Source organism: Hyla sarda, chromosome 2 (genome assembly GCF_029499605.1).
Source record: "Hyla sarda isolate aHylSar1 chromosome 2, aHylSar1.hap1, whole genome shotgun sequence".
In the NCBI taxonomy this organism is placed as follows: domain Eukaryota; kingdom Metazoa; phylum Chordata; class Amphibia; order Anura; family Hylidae; genus Hyla; species Hyla sarda.
The window spans coordinates 279,310,332-279,335,646 of NC_079190.1; the positions used below are offsets into that span (position 1 = coordinate 279,310,332).

The 25,315-nt window shown below is 42.5% G+C and overlaps 1 protein-coding gene across 2 annotated transcripts in view; it reads right to left on the minus strand.

Annotated features, from left to right (window-relative positions):
• Positions 1–18,634, minus strand: part of HTR1D (5-hydroxytryptamine receptor 1D) — a 67,193-nt gene extending 48,559 nt beyond the window's left edge. The window contains exons 1-3 of one of the 2 annotated variants that reach the window (XM_056557225.1): positions 18,226–18,634; positions 11,712–11,741; positions 11,373–11,631 (exon numbers count right to left, since the gene is read on the minus strand). The gene's annotated coding sequence lies outside the window, so the exon portion shown is untranslated. The remainder of the gene's footprint in view (positions 1–11,372; positions 11,632–11,711; positions 11,742–18,225) is intronic. The other variant, XM_056557224.1, reaches the window with a different exon arrangement.
• Between the last annotated feature and the right edge of the window lie 6,681 nt (positions 18,635–25,315).

The following is a 25,315-nucleotide window of genomic DNA, read 5'->3' on the forward strand; positions in this document are numbered from 1 at the left end:
AGGGATATGAGGTTTAGATAGGAGGACGGGATAGGAGGACGGGATATGAGGAAGGGATAGGAGGTTGAGATAGGAGGATGGGATATTAGTACGGGATAGGAGGTCGAGATAGGAGGTCGGGATAGGAGGTCAGGATAGGAAGTCGGGATAGGAGGTTGGGATAGGAGGTCAGGATAGGAGGTCGAGATAGGAGGACGGGATAGGAGGATGGGCTAGGAGGTCGAGATAGGAGGTCGAGATAGGAGGTCGAGATAGGAGGTCGGGATTATTTTCCTCTCCAACAAGGATTAGGAAGGAAAAACTGGGCAACGCCGGGTACTCAGCTAGTAAAATATAAAATCTCCCCAGTGCTACCTAACCCTTTATATTCAGATGTAACTCCTGGAACAACATGATGATGATTTGTCTGCCTTAAAAAACAACTCATCATCATGTAGTTACAGGAGTAACAGGAGTTAGTAAAAAATTACTAACACTTTGCATAATACCATTTACAATATTCATTTTGAGCATTTCTCTTGTTGTTTTATAGCATTTTATCCTTTCATTCTCTTTATTCTCTATACTCTTTTCGACACGATTAAATTGTATTTTCTATGAATGTTTCTAATTTACAATAGATCTCTTACACTAAAGCAACAGGGATACATGTAAAACATTATTGTTTAGTAAAGAATTAACCAAATAATACGACTTGTGCTTTTAGGAAAGCCATTTAACAAAAAAATATGACACTGAAACTATTGTTTAATTTCCAAGCCCCAGAAAGAACTCAAGGTCAGTCATTGGTGCTACAGAAATATTAATGTTACCTAAAAACTGTACCAGTTAGTCAACTCTATTACTGAAAATGAAAAAACTATGCCTCCAGGAATAACAGTGGATAATAAATGGAAAATTTTCAGAAATGTAGGAAAATTACATACTTGGACATTCTATTCTTGGAGAACAAAATAAAAGGTGTTACCGTTAATGGTGTTGTCCAGTGGAAACAGTAAATTTACTATTGTTCCCATGCTGCCTACAAAACACTTTACCTCACCTTCCACTGCTCCCTCATAGCTCTGGAATCCGGATGCCCTGTCTCCGGCTGGTGCACTGACAGTTTGCTTCAGCGGAGCCCACCATAGCTGTAGACATGATGTCACAGCGCCGCTCCGCCAGTGACTGGCCACAGTGGTGTTCTCCCTCAGCCACTGATTGGTGAGCAGCACTGTCAGTTCTCCTGGCTGTAGACACTATGCCTACAGCTCAGGGAAAACCTGTGCCACTGGCTTGGAGTTATAAGGGAGCAGAGGAAGATGGTTTAAAGTGTTTATTGTTTTTTTGGGCAGCCTAGGGACAATAGTAAACTAACTGCTTCTACTGGACAACCCCTTTAATAACAGTATAGTACCACAGTAGCCACAGTTTTCTTGCCAGTCTGTTTCACTTGTTTCTTGATTATCCAACCTCACTTTCCAAAATATTTTAAGATTCAAGTGTTACCCAATGCCCATAAATGAGTCAGTTGTCTCTGTAATTACTGGATAGTAGACATGTGCAATTCGGTTCGGCACGAATGTCTAAATTAACGAATTTTACCGTTTTCGTGCATTCGGACCGAACCGAATGCACGAAAACATATTTTGAACATTCCCGAATAGCCACGATAATACGAATAGCAAAGTAACGAATACATTCGTTATTTCCCAGCCATAAAGCTGTAAATAACGAATGCATTCGTTATCTGTAAATGAACGTGAATAATTCATTCTGATAACAAATATAATAAAAAGGATATAGATAGTTTGATTTTTCGGATACATTCGGTATTCGGGTACATTCGGTAAATCTTTTTATTCTTTTTTTGGACTTTAGCGATCCTAAAAAATTATGGAGATACCTTTTTTATAAAAATTTCGTAGGGTATCATAAAAAAATCATAATAAAAAAGATACAGTGGTGATGGAAAAAATTGTATCTAATGAAATGTATCATTTTTATTATGAAATGTTTATTCATTTTTAAACAGGGATCAATTTATGTGAGCGGGTAAAGCACTAAAAATGGAGCCGACAATAATGAAAATGTAGTGTGTGCGTGTTTTTCACTTTTTTTTAAAACATTTTTTAGGTAGTACTACTACTCCCAGCATGGAACACACTCTTCCATGATGGGAGTAGTAGTTACCTGTACTAATTGACAGATTGCAGGGGTCCCTTGCGATCATCTTGTATAATGTATAGATGCGCCGGCTGCTCTTCTATGGTCCCCTGCACTCACGTATATGTACACATATTCATATTTCCCACAGAGCTGTGATTGGCCAGATGGTTCCAGCCAATCACAGCTCTCTGTGAGAAATAGGAATATGTGTATATATACGGCCGTGCAGGGGACCATAGAAGAGCGGCCGCCGCATTCATACATTATACAAGAGCATCGCAGCGGCTGTCAGGAGTGATACCCAGTGATCTTTCCTTTACTACAAGTACTAATACTCCCAACATGGAGCACACTCTGCTCCATGCTGGGAACTGTAGTACCTGTATTAATAGACAGATCGCAGCGGTTACACTCGCTGCCATATGTCTACTAATGCAGGTACTACAGCTCCCAGCATGGAGCAGAGTGTGCTCCATGTTGGGAGTATTAGTACCTGCAGTAAGGGACAGATCCCAGGGATGTCAATCCTCCTGACACCCGCTGCGATCGTCCTTATGTGAATGTCGGGATCAGCTGTTCTCAGGGCTACAGAGCCAGGAGAACAGCTGACGCTGAGCCGTAGGTATATATCGTATATCTACTGCCCAGCAAGAACTTACAGTGAGCTTGCAATGTGTATACAGTATACACATTGCTGGCTCACTTAACCCCTGGCTGAGCTGTGCGCTATGCGCAAGCCCAGCAAGGGAAGAGTTAACTTACACTGCTGGACAGTGTAGGTTAACCCTTTGGGCGGTATACACTATATACAGCTATCTATAGATAGCTGTATACAGTGTATACAGAAGACGAAGTCCAGCTTACTTCCCTCGAGTCCAGGGCGGGGTTCGTGTAGCTCCGCCCCCTAGTGATGACGTCATTAGGGGGCGGAGCTACAGAAGGGAACAAGGCTAGTTTATCTAAAGCTCTGTTCACATTGTACGTTTTGTATAATGTGAACAGACCCTTCTGGCAGTGTCCACCCAGACAGGGAGACTCCAGCTGTTGCTAAACTACAACTCCCAGCATGCCCAGACAGCCAAAGGCTGTCTAGGCATGCTGGGAGTTATAGTTTTGCACCAATTGGTGGCTCCCTGTTTGGGTAGACATTGCATCATGGGTGCTCTCCCCAGCGGACAGCGCCAAAAATGTCATAACCAATTTTTTGTGTTTTTTTCTTCTCGTTTCAGATCCGTGTATGCAGAGGATTACTGCGGATTCGATGGATTACGGCGGATTATTTAATTTTTCCTTTAATAAAATGGTTAACGAGGGCTGTGGGGGAGTGTTTTTTTAAATAAAATAATTTTTCCAATGTGTTGTGTTTTTTTTTTTTTATTGAATTTTCAAGGTTAGTAGTGGACGCTGTCTTATTGACGGAATCCATTACTAGGCCAGGGCTTAGTGCTAGCCCCCAAAACAGCTAGCGCTAACCCCCAATTATTACCCCGGTACCCACCGCCACAGGGGTGCCGGGAAGAGCCGGTACCAACAGGCCCGGAGCGTCAAAATGGCGCTCCTGGGCCTAGGCGGTAACAGGCTGGCGTTATTTAGGCTGGGGAGGGCCAGTAACAATGGTCCTCGCCCACCCTGGTAACGTCAGGCTGTTGCTGTTTGGTTGGTATCTGGCTGAGAATGAAAATACGGGGAACCCTATGCGTTTTTTTTTTTATCTTTTTATTTAAATTAAAAAAAAAAACGCATAGGGTTCCCCGTATTTTCATTCTCAGCACAATACCAACCAAACAGCAACAGCCTGACGTTACCAGGGTGGGTGAGGACCATTGTTACTGGCCCTCCCCAGCCTAAATAACGCCAGCCTGTTACCGCCTAGGCCCAGGAGCGCCATTTTTGACGCTCCGGGCCTGTTGGTACCGGCTCTTCCCGGCACCCCTGTGGCAGTGGGTACTGGGGTAATAATTGGGGGTTAGCGCTAGCTGTTTTTGGGGCTAGCACTAAGCCCTGGCCTAGTAATGGAATCCGTCAATAAGACAGCTTCCGCTACTAACCCTGAAAATTCAATAAAAATAAAAAAAAAACACAACACATTGGAAAAATTATTTTATTTAAAAAAACACTCCCCCACAGCCCTCGTTAACCATTTTATTAAAGGGAAAAAAAATAATCCGCTGTAATCCATCGAATCCGCAGTAATCCTCTGCATACACGGATCTGAAACGAGAAGAAAAAAAAACACAAAAAATTGGTTATGACATTTTTGCCGCTGTCCGCTGGGGAGAGCACCCATGATGCAATGTCTACCCAAACAGGGAGCCACCAATTGGTGCAAAACTACAACTCCCAGCATGCCCAGACAGCCTTTGGCTGTCTGGGCATGCTGGGAGTTGTAGTTTAGCAACAGCTGGAGTCTCCCTGTCTGGATAGACACTGCCAGAAGGGTCTGTTCACATTATACAAAACGTACAATGTGAACAGAGCTTCAGATAAACTAGCCTTGTTCCCTTCTGTAGCTCCGCCCCCTAATGACGTCATCACTAGGGGGCGGAGCTACACGAACCCGGCCCGGGACTCGAGGGAAGTAAGCTGGACTTCGTCTTCTGTATACACTGTATACAGCTATCTATAGATAGCTGTATATAGTGTATACCGCCCAAAGGGTTAACCTACACTGTCCAGCAGTGTAAGTTAACTCTTCCCTTGCTGGGCTTGCGCATAGCGCACAGCTCAGCAAGGGGTTAAGTGATCCAGCAATGTGTATACTGTATATACACATTGCAGGCTCACTGTAAGTTCTTGCTGGGCAGTAGATATACGATATATACCTACGGCTCAGCGTCAGCTGTTCTCCTGGCTCTGTAGCCCTGAGAACAGCTGATCCCGACATTCACATAAGGACGATCGCAGCGGGTGTCAGGAGGATTGACATCCACTGGGATCTGTCCCTTACTGCAGGTACTAATACTCCCAACATGGAGCACACTCTGCTCCATGCTGGGAGCTGTAGTACCTGCATTAATAGACATATCGCAGCGAGTGTAACTTCTGACACCCACTGCGATCTGTCTATTAATACAGGTACTACAGCTCCCAGCATGGAGCAAAGTGTACTCCATGTTGGGAGTGGTAGTACTTGTAGTAAAGCGAAGATCACTACAGGTATCACTCCTGACACCCGCTGCGATCCTCCAGTATAATGTATGAATGCGGCGGCCGCTCTCCTATGGTCCCCTGCACGGCCGTATATATACACATATTCCTATTTCTCACAGAGAGCTGTGATTGGCTGGAACCATCTGGCCAATCACAGCTCTGCGGGAAATATGAATATGTGTACATATACGTGAGTGCAGGGGACCATAGAAGAGCAGCCGCCGCATCTATACATTATACAAGAGGATCGCAAGGGACCCCTGCAATCTGTCAATTAGTACAGGTAACTACTACTCCCATCATGGAAGAGTGTGTTCCATGCTGGGAGTAGTAGTACTACCTAAAAAATGTTTTTAAAAAAAGTGAAAAACACGCACACACTACATTTTCATTATTGTCGGCTCCATTTTTAGTGCTTTACCCGCTCACATAAATTGATCCCTGTTTAAAAATGAATAAACATTTCATAATAAAAAAGATACATTTCGTTAGATACAATTTTTTTCATCACCACTGTATCTTTTTTATTATGATTTTTTATGATACCCTGCGAAATTTTAATAAAAAAGGTATCTCAATTATTTATTAGGATCGCTAAAGTCCAAAAAAAGACTAAAGATTTACCGAATGTACCCGAATACCGAATGTATCCGAAAAAACCAACACGAATACCCGAATACCGAATGTATCCGAAAAATCTAAACTGAAAATATTGCCGAACCGAAATTTTTTTCCAAAACGAAAAAACGAAACGAAATGAAACGAAAATTTTTCTAGTGCACAAGTCTACTGGATAGGATATTTCTTCAAGATGCAGAGAAGCTCTTTAAAACTATTCTCCTCTCTGGACAAGAATGAGGAAATGTACAAAGTATTCCTCGCGATTAAGTGAAAATTCCATAATAGGGTATGTAAAAATATGTTTTCTAAAGCATGTAACTTGCCATTTATAGTTGGCACTGAATGACAGCGCCATAAGTTGAAATTCTATATCACAGACAAATGACAAACTGGTGTTGTTGTGTGTGGCCTTGCCTGGTCTTCTATCAATAAAATCAAGTAATTCATTTGAACATGTGACAACAACTACAACAAAAAAAATACAACATGGCAGATCAACGTTTCTCCAGATATCTGCCATCTATTCCTTCCTTTAGTGTCATACAAAGGCAATAACAGTTTGCAGTAATTGGTCAAAATTGTTTTTTTCTGGACTAGCAAAAACTACTAGTGTATGTCCAGCTTATATGTATTCTCCAGTGGAGATGATAACTATTCAGATGTAGATTCTTTTTAGAAGACTTAAAGGGGAATTCCAGGCAAAACCTTTTTATATATATATATATATACATATATATATATATATATATTTGTGGTCGTAGCTCCTGCTCGGGAAGCGTACCTACCTAACCTACTAAATACCAACCCCTACCTAGCCAGCAGTCTAAGGTGTGCCATAACTGCAGCGTATAGAATATGCCTGAAAAAAGAGGGCATACCCTGTGACTGAATAAGTGAACCTTATGGGAGGGTGGGTGGGGATCGAAGAACCCACGGCGCCTGAATGTGACGCCGCCGTGGGTTCTTAAAGCAGCCCGCTCCTCCCACAAACTCAGGCCAGCTGCGCAGGCCTAAACACTTGTGGTCGTAGCTCCTGCTCGGGAAGCGTACCTACCTAACCTACTAAATACCAACCCCTACCTAGCCAGCAGTCTGAGGTGTGCCATAACTGCAGCGTATAGAATATGCCTGAAAAAAGAGGGCAAAACCCAATAATTGCATGAAGTACGTTTATTACAGAAAGTTACAAGACCAACGTTTCAAAAGCACTAGCCATCTCTAAACAAGGGTTAGGGATGTATTGCATGTAACATCCCAACTTCCAGCGCCCCAATTTCTTTATGACGTGAGCTGGAATTCCGTTTTTTGATGCGGCAGTGGCAGCGCCAATTCTGAGTGAATGACCAGTCAAAGCAGATGGATCTCCACCAAGAGACCTAATGAGAATGCGAAGATATTTAATGAACTGAGAAGTGGTTAGCACATCATGCTTGAAACTTAACAGAGGACTCTCCGGAGAAGAACTAACACAATTACTAAGTAGAGCATTGAATATGGCAACCGGGCACCACTTGTGGGAGGTAGGGAAATACCGAACTATGGTTACCTGACCGGGTAACCATAATTGTTTATAACAAACCTAAGTTGGTTGACTTTGAGACACTGACCCTTGGTGGTTCTAGACGTAAATTCACCTGGCCTTAGGAACCCATAAAACCCAAGATATAAGGCTGCCTTTAAGATTAAATTATCTCGAAACCCAAATGGAGAGGTATCGAGAAGGTCTGACAATTTCCTGAACCATTCCCCCGAAATAGGTTGCCTTACCGGAATGTTGGGAACCTCATTTTTCTGAATGCCCTTCAGGGCTGACTTGACTAGACGAGAAGAAAAGAGGGAATGACTATAGGGATTGGTTAAAGACAAATGGAACTGTATGCCCGCTAGATAGCTTTTGATGGTATTAAATGAGAGATGCAGAGATAAGTGGCAAAACCCTATATAAGCTAAAATGAACGGAACAGAATCAATTGTACTTTCATTGTGCATGGCTTTGAATGTTGTAAACGAGTTCCAACCCGCATCATAGATTCTTTGAGTGTTGATAGAAAGTGATTGATTGATCAATCATTGTGCTGCTTGAAAATGTAGGTTCAGTTAAGGATTAGTAAATGGTAAGGTGGGACCTGGGCCCCTAGGACATCTGCTTCTGGTATTATCTGAAAGAAGCGGGAGAGATTATTTCTAGATAAGGCATCTGCTGCCATGTTCTGAACACCGCTAATGTGGGCGCAAGTGAAGTTAAATGCATGATGCAAGGATAACCAAACTAACCGCCTTGCTAAAGCCATGATAAGAGGACAACTAGATCGGCCTTTCATCAAAATATCCACTGTAGCTGCGTTGTCTGACACAAATACAACTGTGGATTTTCTCCAAGCGTGGCCCCACACCTGGGCTGCCGCCACTATGGGGTAGAGCTCAAAGGCTGCTGAATTACTTGTGAACCCGTCCAGCTGAGCAATCTCGGTAGGCCAAGACGCAGCAAACCAGTGAGTGCCCCATATTGCAGCGAAACCCAAAGTGGAAGCCGCGTCAGAAAAAATCATGGGGGACTGATTATCTACTGTCGGTATGAAAAAAGATATGCCATTCCAACCAGTCAAGAACGCTTCACACATGGCCAGGTCGGCCAGCGCTTGTTGGTCTAGGTATATGATGCTATTCTGCTGAGGCGCAAAGGGAAGCAGGCTCAACAGACGGGAAATGAACGTGCGACCTTGCGGGATGATCCGCATGGCGAAATTGAGCATACCCAAGATAGACTGCAGCTCTACCTTGGGTATATGGGGGTTGTCTCTGAAATTGCGGATGGCAGTTCTAATTCTAAGTAGCTTAGCTTCAGGGAGCCTGGCTTCCATCTTTTGCGAATCGAGCACCACTCCGAGGAAGGTGATGACTGTTGAGGGGCCCTCGGTCTTTGTTGGTGACACGGGCACTTTTAACTGATGGAACACCGCGCTTAGGATGTCTAAGTCCCTAGGGATGGAGTTGGGTGGCTCGATTAGCAAAAAATCATCCAGGTAGTGTATAATGTGCCTACAATCGAACCTGTTTTCGAGTAGCCAATGTAAAGCCGAAGCGAAACGGTTGAACAGCCATGGACTGCTTCGAGCACCGAACGTCAGCTTGGTGGCGAAATAATACTGACTCTCCCAACGAATGCCGTGCCATCTCCATTGTTGTGGCATAATGGGGAGGAGCTTAAAGGCGTCCATGATGTCAGCTTTAGACAACCACGATCCCTGCCCCATGGAAAGAATGATGGCGATGGCTTCGTCGACAGAGGAGTATTTTAACGCGACTTCATCCGCAGGAATTAAAGAGTTAATACTCGAGACAGAGGAAGAATACGGGGCAGACAGGTCGTATATTAGCCGCTTTTTATTGTTAAATTTGCCGGTAACAAGGCCAACAGGACTGACTCTCCAGGAGTCGTATGGGGAACGGGAAAATGGACCAATCACAAAACCTTTCTCTACTTCAACTTGAATAAGAGACGATACGGTGGCAGGATCAGCCAGGGCTGACTTTAGATTCCTGCATTCATAGGTCATATCAGGCAGAGCCACCAGACCCACGTGGAAACCAGACTGGAATCCAGATATTAAGTGCTGCACAAATTGCTGGTCTTGATGGCCCTGCAGAAACTGACCCAGGAAGACAGTATCAACCACAGCTAGTCAGGATTTTTCAATTTTTTGACCACATGCGGTTTTAGGGTGGGCCCTATAGCAGATGAAGCAAATATGTAAGAGTCTGCAAGACGTGTAAGTGCTGTAAGTGCAAGACGTGTAATTGAAATTATTACATATTTGCGACTTTCCTAAATACCGGATTGGCCTACCCAACTTGTCTGTTAAACCTGAAGTTTTGGGACCCTTGGCCTGACTAGCAGCTGAAGTGCTAGGAGGAGTTTCTTCGTTCACCGAGGCACACCACTCTGTGGTGTGGGAGGATGAATGACAGTTGGCGCAAACCGGGGCCTTGAGTCCTGCGAAATGATTGCAATACAACTCAGTGTCCACAATTGCCCAGTTGACATTATAATTAAACTGACTGATTTTCGTTCAGGTCGTGGGTGGCTATCAATAACAAAGCTAAATTGACCTCTTTGCCTTCCAGTATATCTTTTTTAATGTGTGCCGGTATGAAGTGGGCTGGCGCGATGTGAGGGACGGCAGAGGCAGTACCTGAGGTGCTAGCTTGAGGCTGGGATGGTGGAGGGAGGGTTATAGCCGGCGGTGAAGTAGCTGTGGCATTCCTGTTCTCCATAGCGTTCATCCTATTTTGCATTTCAGACATGTTAGACGTGAGATTATTAATCATGGCATGTAGCTGCATGAGGGAAGTCTGCAAGGTGGACATAGAAACTTCCTCAGGGTTAAGCCCTGCAACCTCGTTTGTCAAGATCCTAAATAATTCTGCCTTACGGGCAGAGGCCGGGAAGGGTATACCCCTCCTGACCAACTCAGCAGTGAGTTTCGGCACAGTCCATGTTCTTAATGAGGGAAGACTGGCATGCTCAGAAGTTCTGGCTGCGTTTTCCAGCACTGAGGCGGAGTCCTCTATGTCGGAGGCGTGAGACATTCTGAAACAATCCAAACCAAACTGCAGTGAATTTCTGAGCCTAGACTGAGCCGCCACCAACACCACAACTCACTTCACCTATTCACTTATCCACTTGAACTGACCTATAAAGGGTGACAGAACATCCGAGGGCGTGTCGGATAATGGTTCGTATGCGTTGGGGGCTTATCAAAAATGCGTTAGTGATGAGTGAAAAACGACTATCGCTCAACCAACACACCCTGTACTACTTACAAGTACGTGACTTATGACTTGAGATAGGTGCACCGAAATTTTTTTTTTAAGTAGCCACAACCTGAAGGCGTGTCAGATTCATGAGGTGACTACTTAATCTGAGCGACTGATATTCTAACCCGAGATTGATGTCTTGATGCAACCTAAAACTGAAACATAACACGCAACGTCATGCAGGCCCGAAACAGACTTAATAAACTCAATGCCAGGCTATGCTTGCCATAGATCACTCTGCCACCAACACCAAGACTTATCTTACCTACTCACCTGTTTGCCTGTAATACTTAAAGGGGACAAAACATCCAAAGACGTGTCGGATACCGGACTGATGGGTAAGGGGCCTAAACAACTGTGTTAGTGACACGTGTGCTAAATGGATCAGCCAGAGGATAACCAACAACACCCTGTACAATGATGTACGTGACTAGTGAAGTGGATTTAAGTGCACCGAAGGCAATAAGTAATCACAACCTGAAGACGTGTCAGGTTCATGAGGTGATTACTTAATATGAAATTGAAACACTCTTACCGGGGACAGGTCTTGGCACAACCTGGAATAAACATGACATGCGACTTCCCCATAACCCGTATATAAGGGGAACCTACTAGAGAAATCTGAATTGACGTACCTTAAGCCTGCACAACCTATCAGGAAAGGATATGAGAAATGCTGAGTGGTGACCCGATGAAATGACAACCGATGAGACAAGATTCTTGAGAACCAAGACACTCCAAACGCTGGGTTAGAAGCTGAAACAGAGACCAGGTATAAGCTACAACAAGGAGCAACAGGCTAACCTGCCTAACTCACGTACCTGACCTTAAGATGGTAAAAGGATGAGAGAGAGTAGGACCGGAACTTGGTGTTTGTTCAGGACACAACCGGATCTACGTAGAAATGTCCGTATCAGCTATGTACAAATCACCAAGAAACCAAAGAACGGAGCATACCTGGACCTTATAGGTACCTTGAATCGAGTTAGACCAGACAACGCAACCTGTAACAGAAAGTATTGCTTACTATGAACAGAAAAAGGAGGCCCCAGCTGACAAAAGCACCAGAACATACCTGAATATGACCAATTGCCAATTAATGATCTCTGACCAATCACAAGAAAGACACTGACTGAAGACACTGGTTGACACAGACCTGCAAACTAAATTTTGACCTGTTGTAGTGACTGAAACCCCCGACAATATTCCTGTAAGTAAAGTACTAACCCTAATATTGATAACTTGCTATGAAGATCTCAGAAGCAGACAACGAACATGACCTATGATAAACAAAAGAGCGTCATGTGACTGACGTACTCCGATTCATAGTGAAACTACCTACTGTTAGAATTATGCGAATAGGAAAACAAAAGACTGGATTGTTTGTATGCGTAAATGAAAAACAAATGTGCAAAGTCGTTTGTGCAAATACAGGTTACCCCTGCCGCGGTTATACCGAGTAACACCACTAGTAAGACAGTGACTCACGTGTGTAAGACATATCCATGCGCACTGCTGTTATGATACTACTTTCTCCCTTTTTTTTTTTTAATGTATAGATATATATACATATACATAAATACATACACCTACATACATATATATGCCTATATGTGCAAACATGCACAGCCATACACATACCTACCCCCTAACTATATATTTTTATGTTTATTCATTTATATATATATATATATATATATAAAAATATATATTTTTTTTATAATAAATGCATGAGGATGTGTGAAAAGGGTGCGTAAAGATATGTGAACGCGCCTATGTGTGACCGCGGCAAGGCCATGGGATTGACAAGACATGTGGCTACTTGTCCTGGATATAGTTAGAAAAAATGACCAGTATTAAAATTAACAACCACACATCGCATGGTAGACTCTTATGCCATATGCATAATGAGACAGCAGACACCACCCTGCAACGATAGGAATGAATGATTGTGATATGGGCAAATGAGGTTAAGGAACCAGGTGCGTGTAGGACAGCAACTACTGAGGCAGCAAGTGACGCATTATAACATTAAGTGCCTGCATTGTTTGTGAGCAGTGGGGCGCGGTGATACGGGATAGCATACCCACCGGGCCAATGCTTCCCAGTGGCAGGTGAGCTACCCCTGCCCTGAATACATGAACACGACGTCCCAGGGCCGGCATGCAGGCCCGGAGTCCGCTGTACCCCACTTATAAGGGGGCAGACTAGCGAGACTATCGGCCCGGCATGGCGGCAAAAATGCTAACGCACCCGCAACCACACAATGCATAAGCTGGGTGAGTCGGGAGGTTGCCGGGCTAACCATATGGCGCAATGGAAATCAGACAGCCCGACAACTACTCCCGGCGTCCCCAGCAACTCACCACCCGAAGCGCTGCTCCGTGCGCACGCGTAGATGCCGACTTCCGGTCAGCTTGAACGGGAATCAGCTGACACCCGGAACTGAAGGATCGAAGAACCCACGGCGCCTGAATGTGACGCCGCCGTGGGTTCTTAAAGCAGCCCGCTCCTCCCACAAACTCAGGCCAGCTGCGAAGGCCTAAACACATATCAACTGGCTCCGGAAAGTTAAACAGATTTGTAAATTACTTCTATAAAAAAATCTTAATCCTTCCAATAGTTATTAGCTTCTGAAGTTTTCTGTCTAACTGCTCAATGATGATGTCACGTCCCGGGAGCTGTGCATGATGGGAGAATATCCCCATAGGAACTGCACAGCTCCCGGGACGTGAGTCATTAGAGAGCAGTTAGACAGAAAACAACAACTCAACTTCAGAAGCTAATATCTATTGAAAGGAAGAAGATTTTTTAATAGAAGTAATTTACAAATCTGGTTAACTTTCCGGAGCCAGTTGATATATAAAAAAAAGTTTTGGCCTGGAATACCCCTTTAATAGCAGGCCCATGACATAGGTAGGAGTGTTGTATGATGGGTAGATAATAACTGTCAGCTTTACATATGCACTGCTGGCCATTTGATTGTAATTAATTTATAAACATCACTTTGTAGCTACTGCAATGTTATGGGTAATTCTGTTTCATGGCCCCAATGGTAGGAGCAATTCTGAGATGTTTTTATTACAACATTTGTAATATGATTTGGCCTACAAGACATCTTTTTATTGGTTATCAGTGGGAAAAGTGGCAGCCCTGGTAACAATATGTCAACTGTTGGGACAACCGTCAAGGTTGTATGGATGTCACATACATATGTTAATCTTACAGAGTTAAGATGTCACATACATATGTTAATTTGATGTTTTTATGCCTCCATTATTAAAGGGGTACTCAGGGGAACTTAACCCATAGCCCATGTTTTCCCTCTCACCAACCTATTTATTTGTCTAAATATCATTCATTATCTATATAGAGCAGTTTCCCTCTTTCAGCTTTCACTTACATGCAGGTAGTGAGAGAAATATGTCATATTCAGATCTTGCTTGTCTTTTTGTAAACCAATTTCTTAGTCTTAGCCCCCATCCTCCTGCAAGACAAACACCACGTGTTTTCTGTCTTCACAGCTACACCTCTCCCTGTGTGAGGACCTTGCCAGCAGAGAAGCTCAGTGAAGATTCTCAGTCACAACTCAGCACATAATGCTGCTCTTTTCCTGCTGTAGATCTTATAATTGACTGCTGGCATTCAAACCATAGCCTGGCTTATTGCTGGGGGAAGCATAGTTGAAAAGAAAAGACATGTAGTGTGTGCTGCTGACTGTTTACACAGCATGCACACAGTGAAAGCAATTGGCTGGTGTAACGGGTCATGGTAGGTGGTGGATCCTCTGGGCCTTTGTGGATGATGACGTGAGCCGTGCCAGGGAGCGGAGTCTAAGGTGCCGCTCATCTTCACCAGAGCCCGCCGAAAAGCGGGATGGTCTTGCTGTGGCAGGCGGCACCCAGGTCACAATCCCTTGCACCACTCGTCCACACAGGTAGCTGGGAGGTGGTGTGGCACAGAAGGTGACAAGGAGGATGTGACTAGATGGCAGAAGGTCAGGGCAGGGGGCACAGGTGCAGGGTCAGGGCAGGTGGCACGGGTGCAGGGTCAGGTAAGGTAGCAAGGAACAGGTACACAGTATCAGAGACACAGGACTTTCACTATGGCAATAGACAACCAAAGATCCGGCAGGAACCCAAGGGAGGATCTGATATTGAAGGACCAGGGTGCAGGTGCAGACACTTAATTAAATGAGTACTGGCCCTTTAAGAGTAAGAGCTCCGGCGCGTGCCCTAGGAGGCGGGGGAACGTGTGCCGGGGCTGCAAGGACATGGGTAGATGGGAGGGGAGTGACGGGCTGGGATTCGCATGTGGGCGCACCCCACAATGTGAATCCCAGCCCCGCCGGCAGCGGGGACAAGACAAGAGAGTGCTCACGGCCAGCGTGTCTGGCCGGAGTGCAGATGTTACAGCTGGCAGCCATTACGCAGAGCTGCACTGACTTCTGGGAGTTGTAGTCTGGGCTGCAGGCAAGGAAAAATAATATTAAGGAGACTACAGGGGCCACAAGAGCTGCCAAAACCACAATGATAACTACTGGGGACATAGAACAGGTATTGTGGTGGCTTTGGGGCATTTTTATTTTTCTTAACTTCCCTGGCACAACCCTAAAAAGAAGCACTCCCAGCAGAAGTGTTATTATTCATGGTCTATTAGCCACCTATATAGTGTTCAATGTAGTATACTTAGTTTGTTTACCAGTTATCAGTTTATTGGTGACAGGTTCATTGTTGTTCTGGTCTGGATCACGTGATTGGTGCCACTACTAACTGATACTTGCAATATGTTTCACGCGCACTCTCTCTTCACTTATAAGCGAATTGATATGGAGTGAATAGAGAAAGTGACTTCCTTTGCAAAAGCTTGCTTCAAATTTCAGCGAGTCTGCTTGATGATCACATGATCCAAGTCAGGACCGCAATGGAGCTGATAACCGGCTTATAAACCTTATAGGCTATGGTAAATAAACTAACAATATTACATTGTACACCATAGAGTTATCTAATGGGCCACAGAATACTGGGAGTGCTTATTTAAGCACTAAATCCATCTAATCATCAGTCTGTCTCTCAAAAGGCATTCCTGGGTGTAAACTATGTATCCAGGTATCTGTTTAACTGACGGTAGTCAGTCAGGAATGCTTGTTCTCATTCTACGGCAAATAAAACTAGGTGTTAAAAGAAGTTCTTTGACCTCATTTATTGAGGTTGACCTTTAAGAACATGTTTATTCCATTTTAGAGTCCATTTTTAGAATGTGGCTGGCAACATACTATTCACAAGAACAGTGTACACAGCAAATTTGACTGTATACATATTTCAAATATTAACTGTATAGATATGTATCAGCCACAACAGAGTTGTTTCTGGAGACAATGGGAGTACAGTACTTTGGTAGAATGGAGAAGGCCCCCATATTAATATGTTTTATGATTGTGTTAAAAACAAAAAGCCAAACAACGTCAAAATTCTAAACTATAATGACCATTTTGAATTTCTTAAAGGGGTGCTCCGGTGGAAAACTTTTTTTTTTTTTTAATCAGAAAGTTAAACAGATTTCTAAATTACTTCTATTTAAAAAAATCTCAATCCTTCAAGTACTTATCAGAGGAAGTTCTTTTCTTTTTTAATTTCTTTTTTTTTCTGACCACAGTGCTCTCTGCTGACACCTCTGTCCATGTCAGGAACTGTCTAGAGCAGAAGAGGTTTGCTATGGGGATTTGCTCCTACTCTGGACAGTTGCTAAAATGAACAGAGGTGTCAGCAGAGAGCACAGTGGTCAGACAGAAAAGAAATTCAAAAAGAAAAAAACTTCCTTTGTATTATACAGCAGCTGAAAAGTGCTGAAAGGATTAAGATTTTCAATTAGAAGTAATTTATAAATCTGTTTAACTTTCAGGCACCAGTTGATTTAAAAAAAAAAATTTATACCAGAGTACCCCTTTAAGTTTGGTTTGATGAATAACTTGTTTTAGCTAACCCTGCTCATGTCCAATTGTAATAATGTGCATTGATGATTTATTAAAAACTGATGGCTGTAATAATACATTTAAAAGCTTTTATAATATACAAGGTGCTGACTCTCAGAAAGCAAGAAAACAAGAAAGAAAAGGAATAAAAAGTAAATAAAAGAATAAACTATGAATGTAGAACGGTGTCATCCAGCTGCATATACAGCTGCTTTATGCATCCACTAAAAGACTGGTATACAGACATATATACTTCTACTCTTTACAGTGTTGGAATGAATTCCAGATAAAAAGAATACACAAAAAAAAAAAAACAAGTAGTATTGGAAAGTTATCCCTATCACAACAAAGATTCTTGCTTGATAACATCTTCATCTCTGGCTTCCTTCCTTACCACTTACAAGTGAAATGGTCATTTGAAGTGTTTTTTACATTGATATTCAGGTCATTTCTTTAAATTGACTGCATTTCTATAGTATCTAGGAGGTTTGGCTGAGCCTGTCCCTACCACTTACAATTGAAATGGCAATGTAAAGTAGTTTTTACATTGCTTTTTAAGTATTTACTTTTATATTATACTGCATATCTACAGTATCTAGAAGGTTTGGTTGAGTTTTGACCTGAAAAAATCTTTGGACTTCTAATAAAATCTGCCCCTAACACTTAAATTTAGAATGGCCATTTCAATAGTTTTGTACATTACTGTTCAATTCTTCTCTTTTATATTTTACAGCAGATCTATAATATCTAGAAGGTTTGGTTAAGTTTTGAACCGATAAAGTCCCTGGAATTCTAATAAAACAAGCTCTTTGGGTACCTGAAACAGAGGTTAGTCTAATTGAGCTTAAGAGCAAAAAAAATGTTTAATCTAGGTAAACATTGGTATCGATGGATGGACTTGGGAACCTAAATGTACTGTTAGCTGTTCTTACAACTTGTATTTTAACTATTTTACAGTAATAATCTTCTCTTGATCAGGTCTTCTATATTAAAAGTGATATACAGAACAAGCTAAAATGTAATAAAAATGTAAAAAACAAATATAAAAATAAACTAAAACGAAAAATATTTTCAAATGTGTAAGCTTTGTAACTACATAACAATATATGTTTCAATCTGCAATAGATAATGTCTACATCATGTCACCAGCTTTGCTGTTTAATCCCTATTAACAGTTCTCCAGTATATTTTCTCCATTGGATTGTTAGTTGAATAAGCATAACAGTACATCGAAAAGATGCAGCAAAGCTGAGTTTGGCACCGTGTACCATGATATCTGTATATTACATGTATTATTAGAGCTTTTACATTGCAATGAATGTGAGTTAACTCGTGACTTGAGTGCAAAAAAGAAATAGCTGAATGGGAACATTCATCTTTGCCTATGAAATCTTATTTTATTAAATATTCCAGAACCAGTTTAGTTTTCCTAGTTTTTCAACTATTTTCTCATTGATATCAGTAATTTGTGTCATGTGATGCAAAGAATTGTCAAATACAGAGAATAATTTACTTACCAGTGTTCACAGGAATGTGTATATACAAAAAAAGTGATTTCCTGCTATATTTTAGTAAGCCAAAGGTGCACTGCCATCCTCTAGGTAAGCTTTGTACAAAGCTCTACCAGAAGCCAGTAATATTCAAACTGCATTACCAAGGAGAAAATGTATTCTAATCATATCACATGGGGTTTCTAGGAAATAAATCCATAGGCTCTTCTGTTTCATGCCAAAATTTGTATTCCACATTCAGGCAGCTGGGAGCATAAAGTGAAAATCTTCATTCGTCCGCTTCAGTTTATATCCTGAAAATAATGTTTGTATTCTGGACTGGATTACTCCAGAAACTGGTCAGTGCTGCATTACAGTCCATCCAGGAAAGACTGTGTAAAAGTGGAGCAGAGCAGTGTTTGACTCTGACTGAAGCTTCCAGCTGTCTCCTGTGTATATTGATGTAGGATTCGCAGTATAAGCCATGGGAGGAGTTAAACACTTCACATCATCGGTAGATTAACCAGTTCTCAGTGAATGAAAATGTGCAAAATCAGGAATCACACAAAAAGAAAGCGCCTGCTCTTTATTTTTAACACTAGACTGAAAGAAAATCAGGTATATGCTACGGCACGGCAAAGGATTCCTGACAATGCTAAATGTACATATAAAAAGATGTGCATAACTGCAAAAAGCCAGGATTCATGTTTTATGTATCTAATGCACAGTTCAAATGACTTCAGGCAGAAAAAAAAAACAATATGTTATACAAATATTATTATTATTATCATAATCAACAATAAAAATAATAGTAACAAATACCACGCAAGTTTCTCAACCTGTAAATTCCTGCACTGTTCACAAAAACACATAACTTTTTTCCACTCTCCGTAATGATCATTTTACAGTTCACAATAAATGTTGTTATGTGCTCCTATCTGTATCTGAGCTGTAGACCTATATCAATGATGATTTTTATGATTTATTATATTTTTCCAAAGTACCTGCAAACATTTTAACTTTCTGTGATTTTACATGCATTTGTCAAACCTGGTATCCCATCATATAATGCTCATACTGAAAGACTTGTTAAAATAAAGTGAACAAACTGAATATCTTTAGTTTTATAACCACAATCAGTAATATCACCTGAATGAGGAGGTTTTATAATAACAAAAGAGCATAGAGAAACAAAAAAAGAAAAGGGTTCTGAAGGTGGCTGTCTTAGTTTTACACAAAAAAAATTGCACCAAAAAGTGCCCGTCAAATGATGGCCCTTTTTTGTAAAAAGCCATTTTCCCCCTGTTGAATGTACCGTATTTATCGGCGTATAACACGCACTTTTTAGGCTAAAATTTTTAGTCTAAAGTCTATGTGCGTGTTATACGCCGATACACCCCCAGGAAAGGCAGGGGGAGAGAGGCCGTCGCTGCCCATTTCTCTCTTCCTGCCTTTCCTGGGGTCTAGAGCCCTGCTGCTGCCGCTTCTCTCCCCCTGGCTATCGGCGCCGCTGCCCATTGTGTCCCCCTGGCTATCAGTGCCGGCGCCCCATTGCCGGCGCCGATAGCCAGGGGGAGAGCAGCGGCGCCGACAGACAGGGGGAGAGAAGGGGCAGCGGCACCCATTGCCGGCGCCGCTGCCCCATTGCCTCCCCCTATCCCCGGTTGCATAATTACCTGTTGCCGGGGTCAGGTCCACGCTGCTTCAGGCCTCCGGTGTGCGTCCCCTGGGTGCGTGTTATAGGCCGGTGCGTGGTATACCCCGATAAATACGGTAGTTCAAAACTTTCTAAAAATTGTTTAAAACACATTGTGAATGTGGTGCTCCAGATATTGGTGTAGGCAGTTTTGATTTTTTCCCCCACTGTAGCAATCAATGGTGTTGCTAAAAGTCTGCCATTGGTCATAATGGTTGACCATGTGGTTACCCAGAAAAAGAGGATTAAAGCTGCAAGGACACAAGGTAGCATGGTGCAATTCTAGGGATGCTGCTACTTTATTATAGCATAAGAAAAGGACACAACTGTGGCTGGTTTTAGACAAAATGTTGCCCAGGGCAAAATTAAAAGTGGGTCCCCCAAATGCTGAAATATGACGCTAACAAGCCAGTCACATTTTGTTAATTCAGGAGGCGGCATGCCAGAATTGTTGCTATTGTCCTAAAAGATCAGGGACACAAGCCACAAGATGTATGTTCCCCAACACACACTATATATTTATATGCATTTTTATCAAATCATACCACTGTACCAGTACCAAAATGATTACCACTTAAGAACAATGACTGTAAATATCTGTCCTGATGCCCTGGTACTTAACGCACCAAGACTTAAATGTAAACAGCCATACCTGCTTTGATCACTTACATGTACAGTAATTCCTTTCATTTAAAATTTACATAAGACATTGGAGAAACTGAAATTACTTTTCAATTACTTTTGAGTTGTGAAATGTGTCAAAACGAAAACATATTGTAAATCTCCATTTTGAAAGCACGGTCCTGCCATCCAATGCACGTCAAGAAGGTCATACCTATTGGGGAATCTTTTAGATCCAAAAGGAATTGTTCACACACAACATAGTAGTCTGAACAGGAGACGTTTATTATGACTGGAGTCTAGACCTGCGTCTACAAGTTAGTAGAATAAGGGGTTACAACACATATTAGAGTCTGCAGCCCATTCAATATTTTTTCAGTAAAGTGGATGTTCTCTATAGACACCAATCACACAATGGGGGAGATTTCTTAAAACCTGTGCAGAGGTAAAGTTGACCAGTTGCCCATAACATCCAATCACATCGCTTCTTTTAATTTTCAGAGACCTTTTTTAAAATTGAAAGAGTAGGCCACTTCTACTCTTACAAGGTGTCACTTTCTTGTGATATGAGGTAAATGATCTGAGTGGTGAGAATGAATTCAGCTGAATGACAGAAGAGAATCAACCCCGTGACACTTGGTTAATGGGGTACTCCACTGCTCAGTGTTCAGAACAAAATGTTACGAATGCATAGAGCCGGCCCCGGGGACTCGTAACGTCACGGCCCTGCCCCTTGTGAAGTTGCTCCCCGCCCCCTCAATGCAAGTCTATGGGAGGGGGCGTCGAGCCCCCTCCCATAGACTTGCATTGAGGGGGCGGGGGGCGTGACCTCACGAGGAGTGGGGCCGTGACGTCACATTTTGTTCAAAAAGCTGAGCAGCATATTACTCCTTTGAAGCTTTCTGATGCTCACTGAGGCCGTGCAGGCTCGTTTTATTACATGTGCTTACGTCATGCATACAAAGCATGATATACGGGAATATAAGCATGATATACTGTATGGGAATATATCATTCACTTTACAGAAATGAAAGGGTTAATACAAAAAGAGAACTTTAAAGCTTTATCATCACCTATTGGAAGTTTGAGTATGTTCACTCAAGCTTCCCCAGACTAACACCTTTCCTAAGAATGACCAGTCTGTCTTCACACCTGCTGACTCTTCCCAGTTTAGTCAGTTCAATAACAAGAAATAGATTCATATCTCCTTTTCTTGCAGATACTCAGTTCTTCGCACCTTTGGGAAGGTTACATGAATTTTCTTACAAAAGTGCAATTAAAGGGGTTATCCACCATACTGTGATTTTAGTACGTACCTGGCAGGCAGTAATGGACATGCTTAAGAAGGATCTGCGCTGGTCTTGGGGCTAAATGGCTATGTTGTGAGATTACCATAATACTGTGGCTAGCTTTTTGGGAACTGGAATTTCCTGTTCGACTTTCCTGTGGTTTTCAATCAGGGTGCCTACAGCTGTTGCAGATTGATCTCTCTCCCACTAAGCAAACGCTCCACCCATTGAAGCAGCCAGGCTCGCTGTCATCAGCTGACTGGTGAGTCAGGTCTCGGCAACATTGCAACCTGGAAAAAATCTGAGACATTTTGTATGCTGATAAAAATAAATATTGGGGTGAAAATCATAGAAAGAATTGTGAGAAAACTGTCACACACAGGTACAGACTGTCAGGATCCGGACTGGAATGCGGGGAGGACACGAGTGGTGGATCCTCTGTGTCAGTGAGGTGATGGCGTGGGCCGTACCAGGGGAACGGAATCTAAGGGGTTACTGGTTTTAACCAGAGCCCGCCGCAAAGCAGGATGGACTTGCAGCGGCAGGTAACCCCCAGGTCGTTCAACCCGATAGTGACTCAACCTCACTGACTGCTGAGACAGGCGCGGTACACAAGGACAAGGCAAGAGCAAGGTCGGCCGTAGCAGAAGGTCTGGGCAGGCAGCAACGGTTCGTAGTCAGGGGCAACGGCAAAGGTCTGGATACACAGGCAATGGAACACACAGAACCCACAGCTTTCTCAGGGCACAAGGCAACAAGATCCGGCAGGGACAGGAAGGGGAAGTGGGTTTTTATGGAGTGAGGAGTGCTTAGAACTAATTGGGCCAGGCACCAATTAATGGTGCACTGGCCCTTTAAATCTGAGAGACCCGGCGCGCGCGCACCCTAAGGAGCAGGGCCGCACGCGCCGGGACTGAGCAGAAGGACGGGGCCGGTAAGTGACACGGGATATGACCCGCTGGCGGGATCTCATCCCCGTCGAGGGACACAGAGCAGCGTTCCCGGTCAGACTCGCTGACCGGGAGCTGCAAGTAGGAGAGTAATACCGCGAGCGCTCCGGAGGGGAAGCGGGGCCCGGAGCGCTCGGCGTTACACAGACACTATATTATGAACTACACTAACTTTACAGCCCCTGTAGCATAGTCAAATAAAAAAAAATCCTGGAATACCCCTTTAAGGTTACAGACAAGTTAAGCAATAAATTGATTAATTAAGCATTACAAAGCATATATCAGATTGAAATAAAACAAATCATCTTGATTACTTTATCAAAATGAAAGAATCGATCTGATTATTTGCTATAGGCAACTGGTCAGCTTTTCCTCTACATAAAATATGATAAATCTCCACCATTGACTTTTGAAAATCCCCTTTAAGAGATGTGATGCATGTATTCTTTCCTTAGTTTTTTACATACATACATTTTTATAAATCTGCTATAGATAATTCAAAGAGGGCCCCCAAAACAGATGGGCACTTATATTTTATTTTGCATGAATAAAATGGCCCATAGCAAGATAGCTTTCTTTTACAGCTCCTGGGATTACAGGACCAAGAGAAGCACATTTTTCATCTTTCCAACAGCGAGTGCTTTATAGGTAATAAAGATGCAGTCATGCATAAAGTGACATGAGTTTCTGGATCAGAATGAGCAATCTTCACACCACTTTCTTGTTTAATGGTGTAAAGCAAATTAAAACTTCTGTGATGGCAATGGTCTAAGTTACCTCAAAAAACATTTCAAATATATATATATTTTTTTTTTTGGCGGTTTTACAAAGGTGCCGGAGGTTTCTGTGAAAAATTCTATATATATGGATTTGTTACTATAGTTGTAATTTACATTATGTATTTAGTGTATTTGCTGAGCATTACATAGTTCGTAGTACTACAGAAGAAGGACTGGCATTACATTGGATAATGTGGTCCTTTCTGTTGCCCATCCCCCATATGGAGAGCATTCAGGGTACTAATAAAGATACCATGCAGTCTTTAACTAGAAACATTATCTATCTGAGCAAGGTATGGTGTCCAAATAACAGTGACACTATTGGCCAATTAACACGTTTATAAAGTTGCCTAAAAACAATGTGCAGTATGCAGTGCTGCCACCACTGTTTACTTATTTGTTGGCTGATTCCTGGATCTTGTACATGGGGCAATGAATGGGGCTTTTAGAAAATAATTGCCCCATGTTAGATTGTTTTCACATATTGGCTAAATAGCCTCAACAGACAACGCAGGGCATACATGTACGCTCTTGTTGTCTGAAACCTGTATACGCCCTGGGGCTTTAAATGACTTTAAAGACAACACAGGATTAGCAGGACACCTACTATTTCTGACAGGGAACTGTGATCTTGCCTCTCGTCATCGTTAACCCTTTAGACACTGTGATTAATGTCAATCATGGCTTCTAAAAGCATAATAGCAGGTTATTTCAGGGAGCTCATCAGACCTCCGCAACTTGATTGCAGGGGTCCAATAATAAACATATTGGGTATCGCCAAATTGGATAATAGTTTATCACTGCACGGTGAAAGGCGTTAATGTAAAAAAATACCAAACAGCAAAAATGCACATATTTCGTCACATGATATATTCATGTCAGAAAAAATAATAAAATAATAAGTGATCAAAAATTGGGTATTGTTTTAATCACATTTCCATAAAGAATACAGAGAACCAGGGGCATTGCTAGATCTGCAAAAGCCCGTGGGCTAGAGCCCATAGCCCAAGCCATGCCCCTAACCACACCCCTAACCACAACCCAGTCATGCTCCTAACCACACCCTCATTCACACCCAATCGCGAACTGTATACCAGTATACAAGGAGAATTATCACCATACATATCACCGCCATATTGTTTGTGACCATATCTAACCAAAACTAAGACCAATATTACCAAAAAAACCAGTACAAAAAACAAAAATGGTCAGCATCTCCAAACAAAATGAAACACGTGCATAGGTGCACATGACTAGTTTTGTGTGTTACCAGTAGGAACAATTAATACCACCATACAATGACCACCACCATTATTACCACTGATAACACTATATTTGTTACTGAATAAAACAAACTTTACAGCATCTATTGAGCAGCATCTAGTTGCGGGCACAGACAAAAACTAGCTGCTTACAATCCTGCAATATACACCTGGAGTGGCATTAGCATTTATATGAGTAAATTGTTTAAAGGGCACCTCTCATCAAAAAAACTTTTGATATATTATAGATTAATGTGTGCAGAATAACTTTACAATTGCATGTTATTAAAAAATATGCTTCTTTCTATTTAATTTTGCACTTTGAAGAAATGACCACTAGGGGTCTCCCTACCAGTCCTGGCAGCAAGCATTTCAGACTCATGCTGGAGTCCTAAACACTACGAGCTGCCAGTCTGCTTTGTTCACAAAGGAGAACACTCAGAGCTGCCAGCCTGCTTTGTTCACAGCCTGTTTGGCTGTGAACAAAGCAGGCTGGCAGCTCTGAGTGTTTAGGACTCCA